Below are 25,319 nucleotides of genomic sequence, written 5' to 3'. Positions count from 1 at the left end.
CTTCGGACCTTCAAAGCTGTGCTATCCAACTTTGGCTGCATTAAAAGCTTTTTTTTTGTAAAGACAACACAATAACACTAAATATACATTCTTTATTTAAATCGGCACCACTTTTACATCATCGGCGCACGTACATAACAGGGCGTCAATGGAAATTTAAAAAAACCAAAATCAAAAGGAGACAAATCAAAAATAAGCTCGGATAAAAGTAACAAATTGAATATGAAAAATTTTTATAAAGTGGAAAGTGCAACTTCAATTCACAACAATTCATTCACGATTTTGAGTCCTGGCGACGTGGGGAAATGATCTGAATATACAGTAAGTAAAATTGTTCAACTCAGCTGCCGGGATTTAACATTTTACACAAAAAGACCCTCTTGAATTGTCTAAAATTGTACTTTTGCTCTTTAAAATTGCAAAAAATGTCTATGTATCATGGTACTTATATGCGTAATTGTTAATTTTACGTGATAAAATAAATTTTGATTTTCTATGAAATTTTCATTATACAGTAGGCACTAGGCTATACTGTATAATCAAGTGAAAAGTGGCAGATTTGGCTTGACCGTGCCACATATCATAAGAGATATCATTATTACAAAGCATTTTGGATTTATAACAAGTTAATTTTTACCAGACTATATGAGGAAAACAAAGTCGAGCATGAAAAACAAAACCATAAATTTTTATAGTACATTCAGTAGGTATGCCTATGTAAACAATTGTGTAAAAAAAGTACTACAAGATTAATAACAATAATAATTATAATAATGATAACAATAATAATAATACTATTATTAATAATGATAATATTAATAAACCATATTAAAACATAAAGGTAAAACCAAAGAATTTCATCTCTTTTGTAGCTTCAATGAAGATTTAAATGCCGCTCTAAAATTGAATTCCGTTTCCCGATAACATTTGTCGGCTTCATCATACGGCAATTTGTACTTCTTCTGTGTCAGGTACACGATTGCCTCTTTATTGGTCACAAACCGCATGTAATTAAATGTATTCCTATTGAGAAAAAGGTTAAGTATAGATTATGAAATATTCTCATGTTATTAATGTACCGAGCATGGACAAATCTTAATAATCTGCTTTATTCTTTTTAAGAATATATGTAGTCTCAAAACATTCTTCACAGCAACCATGTATTTAAGTCGCCATCAAACATTGTGGGTCGAAAGGATGTTGGTGTATCGTAAATCGCGGAAAACTTTATTAATAGGCATATAACTTTTTCATAATGATAAGAGTGAGACTGTCAATACAGAAGTAAATAATGGGTAACGCCGCTGTAGGACGGGTGTCTGTTAAATTCAAATCAGGAAGAAAACTTTTTTCTTCCAGAGAAAAAAACGAGAGAAAAAAACGAGATAAATGTGTGTGTGTGTGGGTGTCTGTGTCTGTGTTTTTGTTTGATTACTGATTCAACATGAGTACTTACAGTGTACAGTATCTTCTTTACAATACCGTTGCATTTCCTCGGCTTCTTCAGGTAGACCATGAATTCGTGAAATTATCATGGATGTATAGGGACATCTGTTGGATCAAAAATAATATTAAAATATAACAACAACAAACAATAACAGTATTTTTTTTAAACATGCATACACAAAAACACACAAAAATGGAAACATAACCTACGTCCACAATAACAGGGTAAGAAAGACATACTATTATTAATATTATTATTTCGATTATTATTATTATTATTATTATTATTGTTGTTGATAACATTACTATTATTTTTATTGTGATTTTTGTTATTATTTTTATTGTTAGTCGTTGTTATTATCACCAATAACAATATTATCAACATTTTTATTGTAGTAAAAAAAATGTTATTTTGTTGTTACTATTGTTATTATTAGTATTATTATTAATATTCCAATTATTATTATTATTATTATTATTGATAACATTACTACTATTTTTATTTTGTTGTTGTTATTGTTGTTTTACTATTATTATTATCACTATCAATTTACTACAGTACTAATATTTTTACTGTACTAATACTAATTTTATTATTACTTTTATTAAAACTACTGTTATTGTCAGTGAGGTGGTGTGGGAAAACAAGAACTATGCCAAAATCATTTTTATAGTAACTTAAGCATCACATGCATAATGTTTTGTTGCTGTCCATTGTTAATGATATGATTTAGGGCTAAATATTTTATTTTACCTCCTCATCCATGATGTCATCACCGAAACCCCCCCCCATGTTCCGTTCTCTGGTTTGCACACCTCCGGGGTCATTCATATATTCCTCGTGTCTTTCACTGAAATTTATATTTCTGAAGTTTAAGTCATTTTTCTTGGTCTATAATCTAGTAATGGACCAATAATACAGTGTAGAAATGGAATGGCCTTGTAATTGTAAATTTCCAGAACTCACCTTCCTTCTGCAACTTTCTTTTGCATGATGTCGAGTAGTCTTTGTTTTATTTCCTCCAACTGTTAAAGGCAAAACAGAGTGTAGGATGTTTACCATGTTCTGTAATATTTGGTAGGCCTAATGTTGCCCGTTTAGAAAATTGACCATTAACATTGCCGTATGGCATAGGTTTCAATGTGTGTAGATTGAAATGAGCACATTTCTCACCTCTGTTCTGGCATCATCCTCGCTTATTTTCGCATACTTGCTCCTGTCAGGATAATATTACATTACTTCGTTTTACTTAAAAATGTTATACATGTGCATCTGTTGAAAATTCCATAGTACCATGTTTTTAATATTCTGATTTTGTTTATCTCTTTGTACGAGTATGTGTTGTACTGTATACCTACACATATTTCAAAGCAAAAGTAATACCTTTTAGTTTCCTGCGAACCACCGCTTTGGTTTGATATCCAGTTGGCTGAATACCTTTTCTGTGATGAAATATATTACATTATTACAATTAACAAATACAGTTAATTGTCTCTGATGTAAGCGTAATTTACAACAATATTTTGTTGAAAATGCGAATTGTAATTGAAAACCTTTTTTATCATACCACTATCAATTAACTATGTTTCCTCGGGATATTAACTTGCCTTTGCTGGATTTATGCGGATTGTGTTTCCAGGCATCGCTTCCTTGCAAGTTGGACTTACCTGTTTTTATCAAACATAAACAATGCACCGTAATTGTTAGGGCAGAATTAATCAATGTTCTTCGTGATTTGGGATGTCATTTATCTGAGTAACCCGCTAGTAAACTTTACAAAATTTTAGTTCTTCAACTGATACAACTGTCAGCAGTTTGTATGTGTTCGTTAATTCATGATTCTTAGTCCTTTTTTGCACACTATATACATGACTTACTTGAATGAGAAGTTTCAGTTTCTACTTCTGTAGATTCTTCGGTGTTACTTTCTTCTCTTTCTTGTTGCGCGTTAAAGGCATGTAGTATTGCCAGCAGAGTTGCTGAAAGTCAAAACATATAAAAGTAGACACTGGGTATCTCCAAAGGAAGATTGTTATTATTGAATTATTGTATACTTAAAGTAACTGTGTCATACGTTATTGAAAATGTAATCATGTGATGTCCTACGTATATCAAGCGGTCATGGCCTATGAGATGTTCTGATTGAACAATTACTTCAGACAACTGACACAAGGTTACAATGTCCGTATGGTGTAACCCACAAACTATTTATCTAAATATTATTATGTTTTAAATATTGTATTAACAGTGATCGAGATAACTGATTGCCTTAAACAGGTTCAAGATTTTTAAAAATCGCTATGTCCAAATGAATTCGTCAGAATGACGTCAGATAGTGAAGATAATTTAATAAAGCCATTGAACATTTATTTCAGACATGCTGGTCACATTTCCATTTACTTAATATCCCACACCAGCAAGATGAACAAGTTCGCAAGTAACAATGGCAGTAACAATAACAACAATAGCAATAAAACCATTTGATAATAATAACAATATTAACAACAACAATAATAACAATAACAATAATAATAAAAATAACAATAACAATAACAATATTAAAAAAAAACTACTTATATAAATTGTTGAGAGTGTCCAGGAGTCAGGAATTAAGTTCTTCTGCGTTTTCCTGCTCACACAGAAACAAAAGACAATAGCGCAATCCACACAGGATAGTTAAATCCGCTGGTCCACACAGTACAGTAATCAATTGGTCCACACAGGACAAATAACAGGTAGTCCACACAGGACAACATTCTGCTGGTCCACACAGGATACAGTATTCAATTAGTCCTCACAGGACAATAATTCACTGGTCCACACAGGATACAGTAATCAATTAGTCCAATAATTCGCCTATCCCAGCAGAGCAAACATAAGATTGCATACGAAGCCTTGCTCCTTTAGGAGAGGCTTCACAAGTAGCACATAAAAAAAACTTCACTTTTTGTAGGCTTCAAAGATTACATACCAAATCTTGCTCTCTTAGGAGAGACTTCACAAGTAACACATATAAAACACATGCAAAACCTCACTAAATTAGGCTTACCAAAAACTGGTGTGTGTGACCTCCACCATGCCTCAACACTCTCTGCTTAATCCCTTTCTTTCTGACTCCACTCTCAATCTCTCATTTGCATAACCAGGTTAAATAACTTAACTTGCATTGAGTTTAACAATTCATTCACATTGTGACAAATACTTATAAAGAAAAAAAAGCAGTCTTCAGGTTTTCTCTACAACATGGAAACGCTGTGGCTGTAATATCCACCTCAGCTATACCATGCATGTTTGGGCAGAGGTTATAACATTTCGTCCACAAAACACACACTGATGCCCCGAAAGTATGAATATGAAATCAATTTAAACATGACTACAGTTTACCTCGAATACTGTCGGAGTTTTCCGAGTTGTCGTTTATTTCATTATTGCAATACCTTGGATAATCCTTTAATGGAATATTTGTTATGTCTATTTTTTAGCGCCACTAACTATAATTAATGGAATTATATAAAATTGTCATACGTAATGAGCATTACATAACAGATCAGAGCTGTTTACCTTCTTTTCGCACTAGTTTGATCATAAGGTTTCTCAATTCGGTGACATTGGCACTTTCAATTGCTTTTCCTTCTTTTAGGGTGTTCGCTATGTGAAGAAATTATGTGTAATAAATACTAACATTAATAATAATAATAATTTTTATTTTTATTGGTAAATTGTATTGTCATTGTTACTTATTGTTATAAATAATTGTTATCATCGTCAGTGTTTTCGTCATCGAATTGTCGACGTCGTCGTTATTATAAAACATAACATTTAAAATGTTAAGTTCAACCACCAGAAATGTTGAAGAGTTCAGCAACCTAACACATTCAATAATAAACAATTACAACACAACCTCATAATGCTGAGATACTCCCATATATATACTTGCCCCAAACCCCAAAAAATTATATCATTTCTTAAAAGTAACAAGTAGTAAAAAATATAGCTGTTAGTTTCTCATTCGTTTTCTGTGCTGCCTGCTCTAATGTCGCATGTATTACAGTGCCACAGTCAGTTTGAATTTTTCGTATAGCGGTTTCATCGCCTAATAAAAACACAAATCTGTTGTTAATGTCTTGCTTGCAGTGTTGTACTTGGGAGAGATGTTTTGCCCTACCTGACGTGTAATCGTACTGAATACTCAGTACGTCCCCAAATACTAGTGAAAAAAAGACATCAGGCTAGATACCTGGAGGTCGTGGGTTCGATTCCCACCCGAATCACTTGCGAATTTTTTTCGCTAGTATTTGGGGACGTACTGAGTATTCGGTACGATTACACGTCAGGTAGGGCAAAACATCTCTACCATGATAACTTCCTGACGCAAACTCATATCCGAATAACACTTGCAGTACCCGCTGCTATACTAGGGGATCGAATTCATCACTAGTAACCAAGCGCAAGCTCGGTGGTCTAGTGATTAAGACATCAGGCTAGATACCTGGAGGTCGTGGGTTTCGATTCCCACCTGAATCACTTATCACAGGTAGGGCAAAACATCTCTCCCATGATAACTTTCTGACGCAAACTCATATCCGAGTGTTGTATTTCTAACAATCGAAAACCTTTATTTTTTTAGATATTTTTTTTAATCGTCAATGAATTCACTTATTAACATAGGGATGCTTCGGGAAAAAACATGTTTTGAAAAGCGTCTTGAGTTTAAAGAATGAATGAGGTGCATTTGAAATTTACACCGACGAATCTAACGAATTTGAATTAGACGTCTACTGAAAAAGACCAGTAGAAACTTGCTTTGTAGAGTTCCGTCTTTATTGCAGGTTGATTAAAACATTGGAATGCGTAAATTTCACTTCATAATTAACCAAGAAAATGTCTACTGGTGTGTCGTGTTAATTAACAGATAATCTCCATGGCAATGCGAGTATAGCTAAGCGTCTCGTTTTCACAGCGTCTGGTATGCTTGTCGTTCAACGATCGTCTGGTTTTTCGAGTGAGTGTTACCGTCCTGAATTGGACAAATCGTCCGAGATTTGGAATAGGGAGTTTAATGTTTTCGGAAAGTATTTTATTAAAAGAAGAATAGGAATGATTTTGGGACTTAAGAAAATGTTCGGTTTTGCGTGAAATTCGATTTTGTGGGCATTGAGTACACATAGTATTGTTCTATGTTAATAAGTTTTTTTCGAAAATGTGCAAGTCGAAATCTGTATAACTCGAACTTTTTATGCCAGTCCCATTAGATTCGACTTATGCGAACTCAATTCCGCACGCAGGCCATAAACTACTACTCTAAGCTAGTGATCCTTTTGCCCTAAAAATGCAAAAGCGCCTGCCAAGGGCATGCCTCGCCGAAACTGAGATTAAAAAAGGCGCTAATTGATACGGTTTTATTATTATTAATTACAGCATTATCGTAGCCTTTCTACTTTGCATATCACTTGGGTTTTGGACAGTTATACGTAGGAGCCACTAAGTTAATGTTGTTGTTTTGTAAACGGCTATGAGTATGTATGATGAATGAAGAGAGGTCCATTTTATCTTTTATTCATTAAAACATCGGGGAAATTTAGGCATATTAAATCAAATAAACTAAGAAATTCTCAAAGATAATTTAAACTCATCATCATTAAAACTCAGTAAACATTACCAACCTTTTCGTAAAAAAACGCCTCCAGTCTGGCTTGGCCAGTTCGTTTCTTCGTGATTGATTCCAGAGCGAACAATTCATTGGAAAACTTTTGCGAACGATAGTCCGCCTAAGCTACAGGAATTTATACAACTCAGAATCTCATTCCAGACGTATTGAATAACTGCTACAAGTATAGTACTACTCCACCAGTTTTAAAATTCGTCTGGATTACGAGTCTATTGCACAAATTCCTGCAGCTTAGGGGAGAGATGAAAGTTTTGCGATGCTTGCTTGTTTGTTTTTTCGATTCGATCAATCAAAAATTTGTTGTCATTCATCGCTGTCTTGTCAACGAACAGTATTTTGGTTTTTAATCAAGGTTTGTAAGTTTCGTTAGTGAAACTGGAGATAAATTATAGCTAATGTATGATTCGAGGCCTGAAGAAGGAAGGCCGATCCTATACTAAGCTTGGCCTCGGGCTAGGCATAAAGCTAGGCCTAATTCAGTGGGTTTTTTTTTTTTAAAAACCAACAAAATTTTACCGGTCGGCCGTTTATTTTTACCGGTAAAATTGACGGCTAAACCGGCGTCGGGAGAACACTGATATATATATAATATATCCATTAAGATCCATTAAGACCATTATATATTATATACACAGCCGCTCTGCGTGTAAGGTCCATTCTGTCCCTTATATACACAGCCGCTCTGCGTATAAGTATCCGTTACTGTGTGTATAGCCTTGTCCTTGAATTAAAAGGCCATTCATTGGGAAACATATCAACTCAGCCCGTCCATAGGGGTCAACCTTACCTAGTCTAAACTCAACCCCAACAAGTCATCTTGGTCCCACATCAACTCGGCCCCAAGTCAACTCGACGAATAGAGGCTAACTCTTACCCAGCATGCCAACAATATTGCCCACAACTCATACCCAAATTTTGGGTGGTTCATATCCAGATGGCGAGCTTGTACTTAAGTTTAGTTAAGTAATAAGCCTCCTAGGTGTAAGATCTACCTGGGCCTAGGCCTAGTAATCAAACATTGTTTGGACATCCTTTTGATTGACAGTCACATAGACATACAGGCTTTGCAAACTCCTACCCATGTGTACCATACTGTTTTTTAATTGTGAGGAGGATACCTGAAAAATTGGCTCAAAAATAGCTAAGAAAATAGGTGCTTGAAATCGTAAATGCTGCATAATTGCATTGGTTATATCAAGATTTGGTCAAAGCTTGGATTTCTATGCGTGGAGGATACATTCCAAGCGCATGCCTTACTACAGTATATGGTCTGGCACGTGTATTCATACCTTTATTTACTTGGGCATAATAATATAATGAAGTAAAAGACTGAAAGATGATCGGGCCAAGGACGATTGTGCTCAATCATCATCATTGTGCTAGTGTGGACTATCGGGCCCACTTTTATTCTGATTCATTGCGTTCTACAGTAAATGTAACATAGGCCAATAGACAGGTATTAAGAATTGTAACAAATACCAAATGTTACAACATTCGCAAATGTTGTGAATGTTGTTCGTAGGTTATGTAAAAAGATAACGTTATCGTTGTAGCAAGGTTATGTCATTAGAAATTAAGTTATATAATAACATATACAGTCGAGTCCGCATAAGTCAAACCTAATGGGAATGGCATAAAAAGTTTGAGTTATACAGATTTCCTCTTGCACATTTTCAAAAAAAAAAATAAATAAACATAGAACAGTACTACAGTATGTGTACTCAATGCCCACAAAATCGAATTTCACGCAAAACCGAACAAGTCCCAAAATCATTCCTATTCTTCCTTTAATAAAATACTTTCCGAAAACAGGAACTCCCCATTCCGAATCTCGGACGATTTGTCTAATTTAGGACGGTAATATTCTCTGAAAAACCAGACGATAGTTAAATAGACATCGTTTAACGACAAGGATACCAGAGGCTGTGAAAACGAGACGCTTAGCAGTACTGTACTCGCATTGCCATTGAGATTATACATTGTTTAACATGACAAATCAGTAGCCGTTTTCTTGGTTAATTATGAAGTGAAATTTACGCATTCCAATGTTTTAGTAAGTGTATATTCTTGCTTTTAATCCTTAAAAACCATTTGGAATCAATTCAAATTTTGTTAGATTCGTCACTGTAAATTGCAAATGCACCTCATTCATTCTTTAAACTCAAGACGGAGGAAATTTGTAGAGAATAAAATCTAATTAGGTTTATTAAAATAGATTTCACTCTAAAATAATACAATGACAAGAAGGCCAGATGATGCTCGGGGGACCTCTTTGAAAAAGAAATACATGTCATGACAATTCAATACAACACATATCAATGTAGAATGTAAGTAATATGTATAAATAAAACATCCTGTGTCTCATATTTTCATGGCCTACATCTCTCCAGCAAACTGCTTCACCCAATTCAAAGGTTTCGGGCGATATTATCACGTGAGTAAATGTAAATAAACAGCGCAAACTTTGTACAGCGTTCAGCCTACTCTATTGTTCAATTCGCTTTCGTGTTACAAAAACAAATCTACTTCCTGTTAATTATAATCTATTCCTGTGATTGACTGGCTTAACTTGCTGTGAGTGGTTCGTAACTTTTATTTATTCATTAGGGGGTGTGTTTCTTATATCAGAATTGGAGGCAGTATTTAGAAACGATTTAATTATTTGAATTTTATTAGCCCAGTTCAACCAACCAGCCTCTTGTCTGTAATAATATTGGACGGTCGCTGTTTTGTGTGTGTAGAAAGGAGTTGGTAGAAAGTATAATATAGAAAATGCATGCAAATTATTTAAAAGATTATTCTTATTTATGACATAAGTTTCACCTTTATATAATTATTTGTTTCTATAGGTTACAATTTACTATAATCAGATCGTTTTGCTTTTTGTGCGGGTAGCCATAGGCTATCACATTGGCAATAGGCCTATTCTATACATTAATTATTATACTGTATATAATTCAAACACATATACTGTAATTAGCCTATTATTATTACCATTATTATTTATTTATTATTATTATTATTATTTTATTATTATTATTATTATTATTTACTGTATTGGTATTATTATTATTATTATCATCATTGTTGCTATTATTTTCGTTAAAAAAAAATAATAATATTAATTTTATTTACTATGGCCATGTTTTTCGTTCATCTAAATTATTTTGCACTCTTGAGAGGCATACGTATTATTATCAAAATCGGGATTGAATATTTTAGCTATGGCTCCACCGAGATTACCGGCAGAAAGAGAAGTTGAAGAGGAGTAAATATACTGACCCATCACTAATCTTGCCTGCAATTGAACGTATAAAAAAGGGGGAGATTGCAACCAGCAGGGCAGCATCTATTTATGACATACCGAGGACAACCCTCTCAGACAAACTACATAATCGGCGGCCGATAACGGGTAAATCAGGGCCCAAAACTGTTCTAACAGGTGCCGAAGAAGATGTGAGTATATAATAATAATAAATATAATAATAATAATAATAATAATAATAATAATAAGTTTAAGGTAAGTTTTAAGATTTTTTTTAAAAAGAAAGCAAATTAGACGAATTGCAAAAAAAAATCGGCAAGGAATTCCATATCAATTGCTATGGTAATGTTAAATGAACCATATTATTTTATATACAATACGATAATTGTTAAATACAGTTTTGCTTTTTGATGAAGTTAATATTTTTTGGTTGTATATTTCAGTTATTAGAAGAGTGGCTTATTCAGATGGCAAGAATTGGATATCCACTTACGAGATGGCAACTTCAAGATGAAGTAAAGCGAATTCTTGATGAAGATGGGCGGGAAAACGGTTTTGTTAACAACAGACCGGGAAAGAAATGGGTATCGCTTTTTTTCAAGCGCCATCCCCGACTAACAAAATGGATTTCCGAACACCTTGGGAAGGAGAGATTCAAAATTGGTTTATCGACTTCGAAACCTACATCCAAGAACAAGGACTGGAGGAAGTATTAAATGATCTACGACGGCTCTTTAATGCAGATGAGTCTGGCTTCCCACTGTGTATTAAAATTTGGAGGGTTATTGCCGAGCTCGGCATTAAGGATGTGTATCAAGTCGGCAGCAGCACCAAGACACAGATAACTGTGCTAGGTTGTTGTAATGCCGATGGTTTTTATGTTCCGCCAATGATGGTGTTTCCTTGCCAGAGATTTATATATAACCCTTTGCAAGGAGCACCAGCTGGGAGCTTTCTGGGTAGGACCCATAATGGTTGGATGGACCAGGAGGTCTTTTTTGAATGGGTGGCAAATCATTTTTTTACATGTGTTAAGAATGCCGGTATTCCTTTTCCTATTATTTTATTTGTTGACGGTCATGCGACTCACATGAATTAGAAACCTGTAAGTTTTGCAGAGATAATTCCATTTTACTTTATTGTTTTCCAAGCCATTGCAGTCACATAATTCAACCACTGGATCTCTCTCTATATTCATCTCTAAAGTCGACCTGGAGACGTTCAGAGCAGAGGTATCAATTCGCCAATCCAGGAGAAGCCGTCACCAAACAAACGTTTAGCAGAGTATTCACACCCGCTTGGAATGAATCGGCAAACAAACAAAATGCAGCAAGTGGCTTCAGAAAGGCCGGGCTATACCCCTTCACAATAGACCGGAAGAAAGTCGAACCATTAGGAGTCTTTGTAAGGGAGGGGGGAAACGACTGTTGACCAGACCGCATATGCTGCCGCTGAACGCGCCACCACTGTGCAGACCGCCGTCGCCGAGCTCGCCGTCGCCGAGCTCGTCGTCGCCGCCGAGCTCGCCGTCGCCGTTGTTGGGGCACGCTGTCGCTGGACACACCGTCACAGCTGAGCCCTCCGTCGCTGCGCAAGTCGCCGTTCTTCCCAAATCTTCAGCAGCTCAAGCAAAATCACCAGAAAAACTCTGGTCTCTCGTCTGCTGCCCTTACTCTGGCAACATTCGGTTCTGGAACAAAAGAAGTTGTCTTGTTCGAACGCCGTTACGACAACGGGTATGATTGTGAAGATCATGAATACCAACAATGGAAACACCTTAAGAACGCTGAGATGACAGCCTATTTTAAATCAATAACTGGAACCGCCGGCGCCGATGAAGTCACTCGTGAAACCAACACCAGTAGTGCGTCGACACCCAGCAATGGTGTGTCTAGTGTCTTCAAAAATCACATCAGGTATCCAACTAAAATATTAAAGGAAAGTAATAAAGTGGTTACAGCGATGCCGAAAGCTCTTTCCGGTGCACAATTTATAGCCTTTGGCGAAGCAAAGGCAAATGAAAAGGCAGAGGCTGAAGCGGCAAAACAAAAGCGAAAGGAGGAGCGGGAAGCCAAGAAAAAATCAAAGGGCACTAGAGCAAAACCAACGAAGATTGATAGTAATCTCGAACAACGTACAGTACCTGTCTCTTATACACATCTAGATGTGTATAAGAGACAGTATATATTCATTAATTGAATAAGCAAAAACAAACTAAATGTATATGTAGGCCTATCTATACTGATATAAAAGTACCGTATTGAACTGCATGGGAACACACATTTAATTGTATACTGTAATTGTATCACAAACATAAGCAATTTGTCTTCATAGATTTGTAATATTAGATATAGGCCTATAACTGCTGCAACACGTTACTATCATCAGAGTACTGATTATCAATCATAAACATTGTTTGACCCTTTAAACAAGCCATACAAATTCACTTCCGGTATCTGAATAGAGGTTGACGCTAATTGGGGTCACTTGGGTGACGCAAACTGGAACTCGCCTGATTAGCGACGTAGGTAGACTACCTGTATAATTTTAATTAAAAGCAGTTAATTAGCAACCAATGGTTTATTATATTGTTATTATAAATAATGTTTCATAGTTAATATATGCTATGAATGAAACAGGATTTTTAACAAATACATAACTTCATAGTTTTTAACGAATTTCTACTTGACCTGACGCAAATTGGACCCGTACCCTATCCTATTTACCAGCAAACCCTTTAAAAGGGCATTCAGGCGGGTTGGTGAACCAGGTTTTGCCAGAATCTTATCTCAATAATCCAATTAAACATCAAAGAAGAATACCTCTACTTAAGAGTCATTATCACAGCAGGTATTGCTGTTTCTCAATAAATTACCAGTATAGTATTTAAAAACCAGGCTGGAAAATTTTAAAAACCTGTTGTTCAAAATAATTTGGCATTTTAATTACCTTAGCTATAATTTCAGATAAAAACATGGTTTTTGATTTAGTTGTGCTAGTTTTCTTATGAATTATTCATAACTAATGACTAGCCCATTTCCCAGTCGTGCCCCCACCCACAAATCATGGTTAAGTAGTTAAAAATCACCTCATATCACCTTACTTTGCGAGTTATCCACTCACCTAATCACCGATCCCCCACTTTATCTTCCTGTCCCCTCAGCTCCCTTCCATTTCAAGACCCCCTATGCCACTAATGCTATTGCCTGCTAGTGATAGGAAAAGTTTGTAAGCCTACTACTTATACAGAATCAGATTGTGTTCTGTAGTCAAAATATAATGTATGTTATTTTTAAAACCGGCATAGTTGTCTGCATCTTCAAAAGAATTCTTATTCCTGTATTTTAACAAATTTCAATTCAAATTAAATAATAATTCAAAGTTTCTTCTACACCGGTCATATGTATGTAACTATATTTAAACAAGAGCATGCGCACATACTCTAGGAAGCACTGCTTCCATTCCAGTGTTAAATTGGCTATTCTGACGCCACCACTCGGTTGTTACAATAGCAAATTTAAGCGTTGTAGGGTATGCTCTGACTTTCATCGACTCACTGAATACGTGATTGGCGGATATCGAAGACCAGCCATGCGGAAATTCTGAGCAGCTAGAGTACGATGCGATAGCCCGACTGTGACGATATCCTAGGTACCAAAAGGCCAAACATTGAAAAACTTTGCTATTCCAATGAACCTGTAGCATTCCACTCGAAAAATTAAGGTGTATATAAAAGATCCTGACTAAGAAATGCTAAATAAAACTGAGAAACTGTACTACTATATTTCTTTTTATTTTTTTTAGCCAGGGTATGCACTGCATACCTTGCTTGCCTTGACTGTTTTAACATCAGGCACAGCACTTTTGATGTTTGCTCTGGTTTATAGTGATATTGGCAATTTATAAATACTTAATTGTCATTGTTGACAATGTCGTTATCATCGACCCTCCCCTGTACAGCCACTGGGCATAGGCCATGCGAATGTAATAAAAACATGGATTTTTGCAAATTTACTCTTAAATTTAGGTTTTTGCCTTGGAGAGCAGCATGTACAATATCAGGATTGGCTGAAGGAGAATTACAGTATGTTGCACTGAGACGCTGTGAACTGTTGCTGCAGCCCTTTGCTAGAATAAGCCTATGTACAGCATTTTTACTAATGTCCATAAAACAGAACTTAGTACACTGTCCTATCTGAAAAGAGTAGGAATTTGTCTCCCTGTGGTAAGCACCCACACTGTTGCCATTGGTGGTCCCCAGAGGCCTACCTAAAATTTCTTTGTTGACTTCAACAAGAAACCTATGCCTTGTCATTAACTTACAATATCCAAAAATTTTATCACACATATTTTATTTTAAATGAAAAGTTGTGTGCCAAAACATTGGGTTTGCACCGTTTGTACCTTAACTCTGAGATATATATTTATAACAGGAATTTTTGTTTCATAATCTGATATATTTTTAAATGTTTGTTTTTTCGGGTCTTTAAATTAAGAATGTTCATATTGCTATATACAATTATTGGTGGGGCTGCTGGCTTTGGATTGAAAATTTAATTTCAACAATGACCATTAAAGTGAAAATATCAGTATTATGAAATTTCATTTAAAGCATTTTTTTTCTTCATATGAAAAGTATACATGGCAAAATTTTGAAAGGTGCTCTTTAGTATTTTAACTGTGAATTTACCTATAGAATGGAATTTTTTCTTCATCTGAATTATTTTTGAAATGTGTGTTTTTCAGGTCTTGAAAATCAAAGTGGCCGCATTGCAATAGTTACTGGTGGGGCTGCTGGTATTGGATTTGAAACTACAAAAAAGTTGTGTTTAAGTGGAATGCAAGTTTTTATAGGTAAGCATACTATTTTATTTTAGACTTCAAGTCTCTATTTCAGTTGTACAGTGAGGAAAGTGTATTTTAGTGTACTCAAAACCTGACTGTAATTGCTTATAAAAGTATGGTGTATACAGTCAGCATACAAATAATGAATGATTATGAGTGCAATGGAAAGAATATGTTCCTTTTAAATGTACAGTATCTTAATTGGTAGTTACAGTTATCCACCTTTTTTGGTTACCATATGTATATATCTGCTTTTAAAATTTTGTAGTTAAGAACTGAACCACTTTGGAAACCAGTAACTATGTATTGAAAGTGTATATTCAGTATAAAGAAAGGATAAATAAATAAATGAGTTGAAATAATAATAATAATAGTGCAGTTTTATATAGTAATATAAGATGCTCAGGGTGCTTGATATGTGGACTAGGAACTCGATTAATGACTTTCTTCACCCCTAAGGGTCCCTTCATGTCAGTGCTACCCGGTAACCCGGTACCAGCAACTCTTGTCCACCACAGGGGCTGTCTGTTCCAGTACACCGGGGTATCCCCCAACTCGTCTTGAAGGATGTAGTGGGTTCTTTAGATTGCTCACAAGCCAGCGTATACACTGGGCCTACAGTTTATAGTCCTTATCCGAGAGGACTTGTTCAACCACCAGAACCATAGGCAAGCGTGCCGTTTGAACCAGCGCCGATATTATGGCTATAGCTTGCAGCGCCCCTGCTAACCGCTTGGCCATTCGACTTTTTCAATGAATGAAAATATATATACACTGTGATACAATTAATCCAAATGGAGCCTACCTTATCCAATAGGGTATCCAGCGTATAGCGATTATACTCCAATATATCAGATACGTAGTATTACACTCCAGTACACAGTGGTACTCCAATACGGACTACACTTCTCCCTTGCTTGAAAAGAGCTGATAATATCCCGTCGATAACCAGTCGAACAACGTACAGTACAGATAAAAATTACTGCCTGCGTAGCACGCGTAGATAATGTGTATGATTTGCGTAGGCAATGCGTAGGTTTTGCGTAGCACGAACTGCTACGTAGCGATCGCTACGCGTCGTAACGCGTCGTAATGCATCAGCTGTTTAACACATTATCAGTCACCTATCACTTCCTACACAAGATCTGAACGTTCGTCGGAACAGACGTACTGTCTAGTAAAATGAATGTACTGTATAGAGTTTCTTTAATTAGGCGTTTAATATAAGATAATCATATTAATGCTTTAACCTGCCTTTTCTAGGCCTAAGCCTAATAATTACCGGCGGCTTCGTCAGTTACCTAGCCTAGGCCTGCCAGTGCCTACCGACATCTATCGCCTATATACTGTGATAATACCGAGAGAAGCTTACCTTATCCAATAGGATGTCTTGCTTCTTGCGATAATACTCCAATATATATAACCAATCACAACAGTACTCCAATGGTAGCACTCTTGCAAAAACCCGGACACCAGATACACCATAAAACCAATCCTGTAGCGTAAGCTAAGATGCGTCTTGCATAAAGTCCAGTGTACGAGTGACGACAATTCCCCAAGATCTCGGCGATACCTCCCCTGTATACCTGAGGGCAGGATATGCAAATACACAGATGCCGGGGTTAGAGGTTGTTACCGTTGATCGGTCTCTCGAACAGACGGCGGCCGTCACTACACTCCTCCCTTATTTGAAAAGAGTTGACATCCTGTTGATAACTAGTCGGAAAACGTATGGGCTCGCTGAGTCACATATTGTACAGGAAACCCGGTGAACGTACACTGATGTCTTCAATGGGCAATAATGCGAAAAGCAGTTCTCTCGGATGGTTACTATGCTGAATCATCCGGGTCTGAAAAATACAAAGTAAATTAATTCCCAGAACAGAATATAAAAACAAACATAAAATCTTCTTTATGACATGCTGCACTTTTTTTTAGAAAAGGTCTCGTCCATTCTTCCATCCAGGATCTGACAGAGTTCACAGCCGAGCACCTCCCCAACTGCTGCCACTGTTGCCCACAGAAGATGTGGGGGAACCAACTCGATGTCCCGCTGGTGCGAAGTGTGGTCCATCGAATTCCAGCAGCAACCGTCTGTCATCCACAGCTTCGATGTGCCTGCATGCCTGGCGTTGTTGGTTGTTGAACCCACTCACGGCCAACGAAAAGCTGAAAAGCGTGGCGGGAAAATGATGACGGAAAGCATCGGCAATGGCAACGGTGGAGGTGTAGTTGTGCAGCAGCAAGCGTTGCTCCCGAGGGACGCGGGACAGCCTCAGAATATCCAGAGCCCGAGAGTAACACTCCTCTGCCGTGGGATCACCGGCCATACCACGTAGGTGCAGGCACACTACCCGGTGCTGGTGATGAGCATAGCACCGGTTCAGCACTCTTCAGAAAAGGTTCTCCTGGCAATACCAATCTGAGGGGGGCCGGGTATGATCAAGGCCAATTTCCCCTAGAATCCTCACCTCCCTCATTCTTGATAGGAAGTAGAGCCGATCAAATTGATTGGGCGTCAGATCATGTTTTGGATGAATACCAACGGCAACTTCTAGGTGTAGATCCCGGGTAATGAAGTGTACTTCCCGTGCCGTGGGGTAGGTCTGTGGGTCACAGTAAACTGTAACACCCCCAACCACAGACACGGGACGGACGTCGCCCCATGCTGGCTCCACCCGCTCCAGGTCACCAAGAGTGGCCCAAGAAGACACTCTCAGCCCCTGACGCAAACGGTCCAGGTGAAAATGGGCATCATACGCTTTCGCCGCTGAGCCCTGGGAAGAATGCGGCGTCCCACGTGATTGTGGAAGCGCCCTTCTCTTGGGCTTAAACTCCTTTCTCGACTCCTTCTGACGAACCCTCTTTCCACGGGGTTGAGGGGGTTGAACAGCGTGTTGAACGGTAACCTTTCCAGTGACCTCCCCCTTCGCTCGCTGAAAGATAGTCCGGAGGACATCCGGCTTGACACGGACGGCAATAGCCGCCGAACATCGCCAGTGGATCAGTGATGCAGGGTGATTAGCAGGATTAATCTCCGCACAAACCATTTGCTCTCCTTGGCCACACTAAGTTGAACGTCCATCTCATCGGCGGACGGCAGTTGATCTTGTTTGTCCATTTCTGCGAGAGTAAGGAAATACAATACATGTGGTTAGAAATGGACATGATATTAACTAAGGAACTTGAACTAGTTATTAACATTACACGTTAGTGAATGGTTAGCTGGCCAGGGTTTCTACACTGGGCACACTTATACAAATCAATGTCCAGGGCATCCGATGGCGAGAATCATAAAGGCGCCTGCCCAGGGTTTGTGACAACTGCAATACAGCGTTCCTGGGGCATCAACCATTTGGGAAGCTGCCTATCAAGGCAAGCTTCAACTTATCATGATTGAGGATCATCACTTTGTTCCTCAATTGTACCCTGAATAAACACGGAGTTATGACGTCTATTATGACTCCTGGACCCTTCCACAGACCCTTCCCATTTGCCTTTGAGGGTGCTGTTATCGAGTATATATACCCTATCTTCACGTTGGTAAGGCCGTTTCAGAACATGCAAATCGTAATTCCTCTTCATGCACTTCTGAGTCTCCTTGAGGGTTTCCCTGGCTATATCATGAGCATCCCGAATGGAATGAACCAATTCTGAAATGTAGTCTCCAACTTCCTGAGCTTTCCCCGACTGGCACTGGGCAAACATCAAATCAGCGGGAAGATTAATTTCCCGGCCTAGCATCAGCATGTTCGGAGTAAACCCTGTAGATCTGTTTACTGTGGCGCGTAATGCACCAGCAAGTTGCGGAAGATGGACATCCCAGTCTTTCTGTCTCTTGCCAACATAACATCTTACCACATCCATCAACGTACGATTAAACCGCTCTACTTGATCGTTGGCTGACGGCCGGTAGCTGGTAGTACGGGTCTAGTGGATCTGTAAGACTTGACATAAAGAGTTATACAATTCACTTTCAAAATTCCTCCCCTGATCAGAGTGTAACTGGAAGGGAACCCGAAAGCGGGAGAAGAAATCCCCCACCAATGCTCTCGCAGTCACCTTGGCGGTTTGGGAGGGAACGGGACTGATCTCAACCCATTTCGTAAATTGATCAACCTTCTTGTTGTTGTTGGCCGCTACAATGGGGATGGACAGCTAGCTGGCCATGGCTTCCGACCCCTACTTGTTTAAAGGTTCCTCACCCTGAGCGCCAACCTGCCTGGTTTGTTTAGATGAAGTTCCCAACTGCGGGCAGTCTTTTCGCCAATGTCCCACCTGGTGGCATTCATAGCACTGATCCCCCCGTGGTTTTAGCATTTCAAACACCGCATCAAGCTTCTGGTTAACAGCCACCATCTGATCTTCGAGGGCGGTCAATCTATTATCAGAACTTGATTGTGATGGAGATGATTTTCGGCTAGTAGGGACCGATTTGCTAACGGGTGTAACAGTTGTTTGCTTTTCATGGGTAGAAGATCGAGGATAGCTTGATTTACCATCCCGGCTGTAACGTTTACCCACTTGTCTACATTCCACAGTCTCGATATCGTCGCTATCTTCATCTCTATCCTCTTCCTTGGAGTAAGCAGGAGGTGTTGAACGATGAGTGACATGGGTAGCAGACCTGATCAGGGGTTTTCCAATATCTCGAGATCTGCTCCCTCTCAGTCTTAGTGCCATACAATCCTCGGAGACTGTCGTACTGTTCGTACTTGGTCAGGGCTTCTGCCAGAATGGTAACATGCTTATGGAGGACATACCTCCCGGCCTCTGCATCCCGGCAACCAAGACAGATCCTTGTAGCAGCTTGCTGACGGATCCAGGCCCTTGGCAGATCTTTATATGCTTTTCGAAAGTTAACCTTCGACATTGTCAATGGGAAAGATCACACACGTATAGGTTAAATAGGCTAAAATTGAAAATAAGTGGGTTATCAATGATAAAATTATACAAACCAATTTAAAACCTGAAATCCAAGGCAATCTGATTAAAATGTAAAAATAGATATGGAAGTATAAATGTGAATACAAATATAAAATATCTAAAATAACACGTTTCACACAAGCTACAATGAAACAAATAGTTATTGATAACTGGATAAAACCAGAATGATTAACCTGTATGCAAATGAGTTAGTGGAGGTTTGCACTAAGCTCCGCACGATAAAACAACACACACGGCCTAGGGTAATATCTAGACGACGTGTTAACACAATATTCTTCAACAAAACAGAGTTTAAAATACCTAACTATCTTCTAGCTAATGTTTTAATCCTAATCTATATGTAATCTAATAGTCGTGGGAGAATTCTGTCTAAGCGTGAGACGCGTGTCTCGCACGCTTCTTCCTGCCCACGCTATAGTATTACATAATACGGCCGCAACGCGTCACAACCTCGCACAACAGCTGACGTACGAAGGCACGCCGACTTGAAAGGTTGTAACAATTAAACCGTAAAATACGCCTACCTAAAATACTCCTAGTCTATAAAAACTAATTGTAGAGGTACTTGACAGACCGCACCACAATTATATAGGTAGTGGCCCTGTACGCTTCCCTCTACAATGTCCCTATTTAAAAACTACGCTAAATCCTAGTCTCTTTTTAGCTGTGAGGGTACTCGCTGGTCCGCAATCCAATTGCCAGCCCCGAACACTTCTCCCCACAGAAAAAAATTAACTAATCAAAAACAGAGCCACTAGTAAAGCAATATATAGTATGTGCGAAAACACAATACTAATGCTCACTAGCTCTCAAAATACTATCAGTATATTTTACTATATACCGATGAGCTTTATGCTCTCAATGTAGTAATTGTAATATTAATTAAACTACACTGACAAGCCTTTTGCTCGCAGCGCCAATGTAGTAATTATCGCCTACATACTGTGATAATACCGAGTGGTACTTACCCTTATCCAATGGGATATCTTGCTTCTTGCGATAATACTCCAATATATATAACCAAACCAAACAGTACTCCACTCTTGCAAAGACCCGGACACCAGATACACCATAAAACCAATCCTGTAGCGTTAGCTAAGATGCGTCTTGCATAAAGTCCAGTGTACGAGTGACGACAATTCCCCAAAATCTCGGCGATCCCTCCCCTGCACACCTGAGGGCAGGATATGCAAATACACAGATGCCGGGGTTAGAGGTCGTTACTGTTGATCGGTCTCTCGAACAGACGGCGGCCGTCACTACAGTTCGTCAGAACAGATGTACTGTCTAGTGAAATGAATGTATGGAGTTTTTTTAATTAGGCGTTTAATATAAGATAATCATATGAATGCTTTAACCTGCCTTTTCTAGGCCTACTGTAAGCCTAATAATTACCGGCGGCTTCGTCTGTTACCTAAGCCTAGGCCTGCCAGTGCCTACCGACATTGTCATTGCTTGTCCTAAAATATATCCCAGAGGTAAACAACACGTCCCATCAGCCACTATGGGAAAACGTGCAGAGTGTGCTACCAAACCATCATTGCTATTTGATGTCCGTAGATGATTTAAATACAAATTGTTTTGCCTTTATACAACCATCTATCTGAAAATGAAGATCGCACTGACTCTACATAAACTTTGAGACTCACCGTCTATTTACTGCTGCGCAACAAAGAAGCACATGACACATGGTACCGTCTGGGCAAACCCTGGGCGGCGATTGGTAGTGGAATCCATGAAGGTCTGTATTTATTAATTTTTTTCTATTAAAAGTTGGAATGCTAAATTAATTCAATGAATCAACTCCTCATATAAGGGTGGAGGAAATATATTAAGATGATAAGGCAGGCTGATATATTTTTTGTTTATAATTAATTTCACTACTCTAGTGATGTACAGTAGACTACAGTACATAGGGTAGTCCTACATCATTCTTCATAATCCCATCATTCCATTTAAAATTAAACTAGATTTGAACTCGTCACTGAGGACGAGTTTGGTGATCCGCCGAACTTTGACCCTCATGAAGCGCGAGCGGTGCAGGTTGAAATGTTTTTAAATGCTCAAAATGGCCTAAAATATGCTCTAGTTAGTTTTTTAAAAAGTGTAATATTAAACAAGTGAAAAGATCTACGCGTGCATACACGGACGTCTTGACGCCTGTGCACATGTTAATGGCACAAACAGTTTACTCGTGGCCCGGGATTCATCACGTAGATGACGTCACACATGACTGAGTACGTTGAAAAGCTTACCGTGACTATTCCAGACCAAACCAAATGTTCGTTGAAGTGTGATTGTGCATAACTTGTGGCATTTATCGAGCGAACAAAAAAGGGGAGAAAGAAAAAAAAGAAGACTAGATTTGAACTTGTCACTGAGGACGAGTTAGTTGGTGATCCGCCGCAGATTTCTAATTTAAAAAAAACTTTAAGCTAAGCAATATTGATAAATTTGACTAAAGCAAAAAAATGTACTTAAGACGAATTTAAGCTGAATTCTAGTTTGATAAATGTAGCCCCTGTTTATGAATACAGTGTCAAGCTTCACAAGTAGGTAATGCCACACAATATTATGAACTTTATAAATATCTGTCTGATGGCATCAAAATACTGTCTGGTGCGCACTGTTGCACAGATTTTGAAGAAAGAAAGATGAGGGGGTTCAAAAATCATTCATTTTGTTCATGATGAATTTTTAGTGTTGGATTAAAAAAAAACATAAATTTTGACAATGATTACGTCATCAAAATGTAAAAAATTCCGATTGTAGCAATGTAAAAGAGAATTGTCTCATCTATAACTTGACTAACTTTTTGATATTGTCACTTTTTGCACAAAAGATAGATTGTTTACGCTACTATAATAACAAAAGTAGGAATGAATCACGATTTATATAGTGTTATTATTTGAAATTGGCAGAGCATGTGCCCAAGCACTTTTTCTTGGCCCCTTAAGTGGGCAGGGGACTGGGATTGAATTAATGTGCTCTTGGTCCATGCATCTTGTTTAATTGGAGATAATTTACAGACTGAGACGTATCTGTTGAGAGACAAGTGCGTAAGTCAAAAGTATTAAATAGGGCAATCCAATAATATTATTAGTTATTATTACTGATGGTAATACTGACTATGTTGTTGAATAGCACTACTTTTATTATTGTTAATAGTAGGGCAGGTGTGCGTGTACCAGACATCACCAATTGCAAAATCAAAGCACTGCACTGATAAACTAGTAATTTGTAGCAAAAATGGAAAATACCAACGTGGCAGGCCAATGTATCACTATCCACCTTGGTTTTCAAGCAAGTAAGGAAGGTCGAGGAAAACTATACTATGGCTGGGTGCCATGTTGCAGTCCTTTTGTTTTAATGAACTATGAATTATATGAAAAGTAGTGTGTATTGTTACTGATCTTATATCGCAGATAACGTTTATGGTTTGTTGATAATTGTAAGTGTTAACTGTAAGTGTTATAATGACGATGACCACTAAAAACCATCACAAAAAACAAGTACTATTATACGATTGTGATTTCGGATATATTTAATGAAACATTGAAAAAGCTGGCTGACATGAAAACCAGTAATGTTACTGATCTTATAACGCAGATAACGTTTATGGTTTGTTGATAATTGTAAGTGTTAACTGTAAGTGTTATAATGACAATGACCACTAAAAACCATCACAAAAAACAAGTACTATTATATGACTGTGATTTCGGATATATTTAATGAAACATTGAAAAAGCTGGCTGACATGAAAACCAGTAATGTAATACTGATCTTATATCGCAGATAACGTTTATGGTTTGTTGATAATTGTAAGTGTTCTGTAAGTGTTATAATGACGATGACCACTAAAAGCCATCACAAAAAATAAGTACTATTTAAATACGATTGTGATTTCGCATATATTTAATGAAACATTGAAAAAGCTGGCTGACATTCAAACCAGTCTCATTTCAAGTAAGCAAGTTCCATTTCATTTTGTTATTTTCTGTACTAGATGATTGTAATCTTCTGAAGTACTTCATCTGAGAAAACGTATTGTATTTTGGCTGGTATTAACTGTCTTACATAAAGGGAGGCACCCTATTCTGTTATTTCGACAGGAAACCTTAAAAGAGAAATACCACATTAAATATTGTACATATTCTATTTTCGTATAAATCCAAATATTTGTATTTAATTTCAGTAACAAGTCTAAATTTGTACATAATTATGATCGACATGTTTTTCCTAGGTAGGCTTGGCCTGTCAGTGGAGCTAGCCTCTTTCTCCATTTCCTTCTGTCCAATAGCTCTCCACTTCTTCTTAACTCAGTTAGATCCGGTATGTTGTGCCTAGAAAGACTGTCTTTGATCGTGTCTGTCCATCTTTCTTTCCCTAGGTCTTTTGCCATTTGGCCTCCATGCAAAACATCTCTTGGCAACTCTTTCATTCTTTCAAGATGTCCAAGCCATCTCAGTTATGCAGCTTCGATTTTATTACAGATAGGTGTTACTCCGACCTGCTTTCTTTTGTTTCTCACTTTGTCCAGTCTGGTCTTATTCAGGGCTTGCCCTAACTTTTTTTGGTAACTAGCCCACTGGGCTAGTTTACTAGAGATTTTACTAGCCCACAGAATATTTAACTAGCCCACAGACAAGAACAAATTTTGTTTTAAAATATTTATTAGCGACAATTAAATTTGAAGGTTGATTTGCAATTTCATAATTTCTGTAGCATTGCTGTTTGAGCTACCCTCTCAAAATATTGTTGAATAAATAAATAAAAAAATCACCCATGCTGCAAAATCGACTCTGGTTATAATAGGGACAGATGAGCATGTTTTACATCTCCCTGGTTATAACTTTGGCTTTCTAATATTTCTAAAGGGCCGTGAAATCAATCAAACCAGTGCATCTGTTAAATCTTTAGGTCTCAAGTCACTCACCCCCAATGGCAATAAATCTTGCTTAGGCTACCTAGGCTAGGCTAGGCTAACTAGGCCTAGACAAGACATTGGCCATCTGAGGAATATGTTTGTCTTTAAGTATAGGATACAGAGTGCCTACGTTTTGGCTAATTTTTCCGATTCTCTCTGTAATATCCAACTTATTACCTCCGCCTCTTATCACACTTCCAAGATATTTTGCCCTTTCTAC

General features: G+C 37.7%; 1 protein-coding gene across 4 annotated transcripts in view; it reads left to right on the top strand.

Annotated features, from left to right (window-relative positions):
* LOC117100358 (dehydrogenase/reductase SDR family member on chromosome X-like) overlaps positions 1 to 25,319 on the top strand; it is a 103,512-nt gene that overhangs the window by 2,901 nt on the left and 75,292 nt on the right. For all 4 annotated transcript variants that reach the window (XM_033240020.1, XM_033240023.1, XM_033240021.1 and 1 more), the window contains exon 2: positions 15,127 to 15,234. The gene's annotated coding sequence lies outside the window, so the exon portion shown is untranslated. The remainder of the gene's footprint in view (positions 1 to 15,126; positions 15,235 to 25,319) is intronic.

This window comes from Anneissia japonica, unplaced genomic scaffold (genome assembly GCF_011630105.1).
Source record: "Anneissia japonica isolate Jap-2015-1 unplaced genomic scaffold, ASM1163010v1 scaffold287922_len478547_cov175, whole genome shotgun sequence".
NCBI classification, from domain to species: domain Eukaryota; kingdom Metazoa; phylum Echinodermata; class Crinoidea; order Comatulida; family Comatulidae; genus Anneissia; species Anneissia japonica.
The sequence above is the reverse complement of the archived record's forward strand: the minus strand, read 5'-3'. Positions and strand labels throughout refer to the sequence as shown.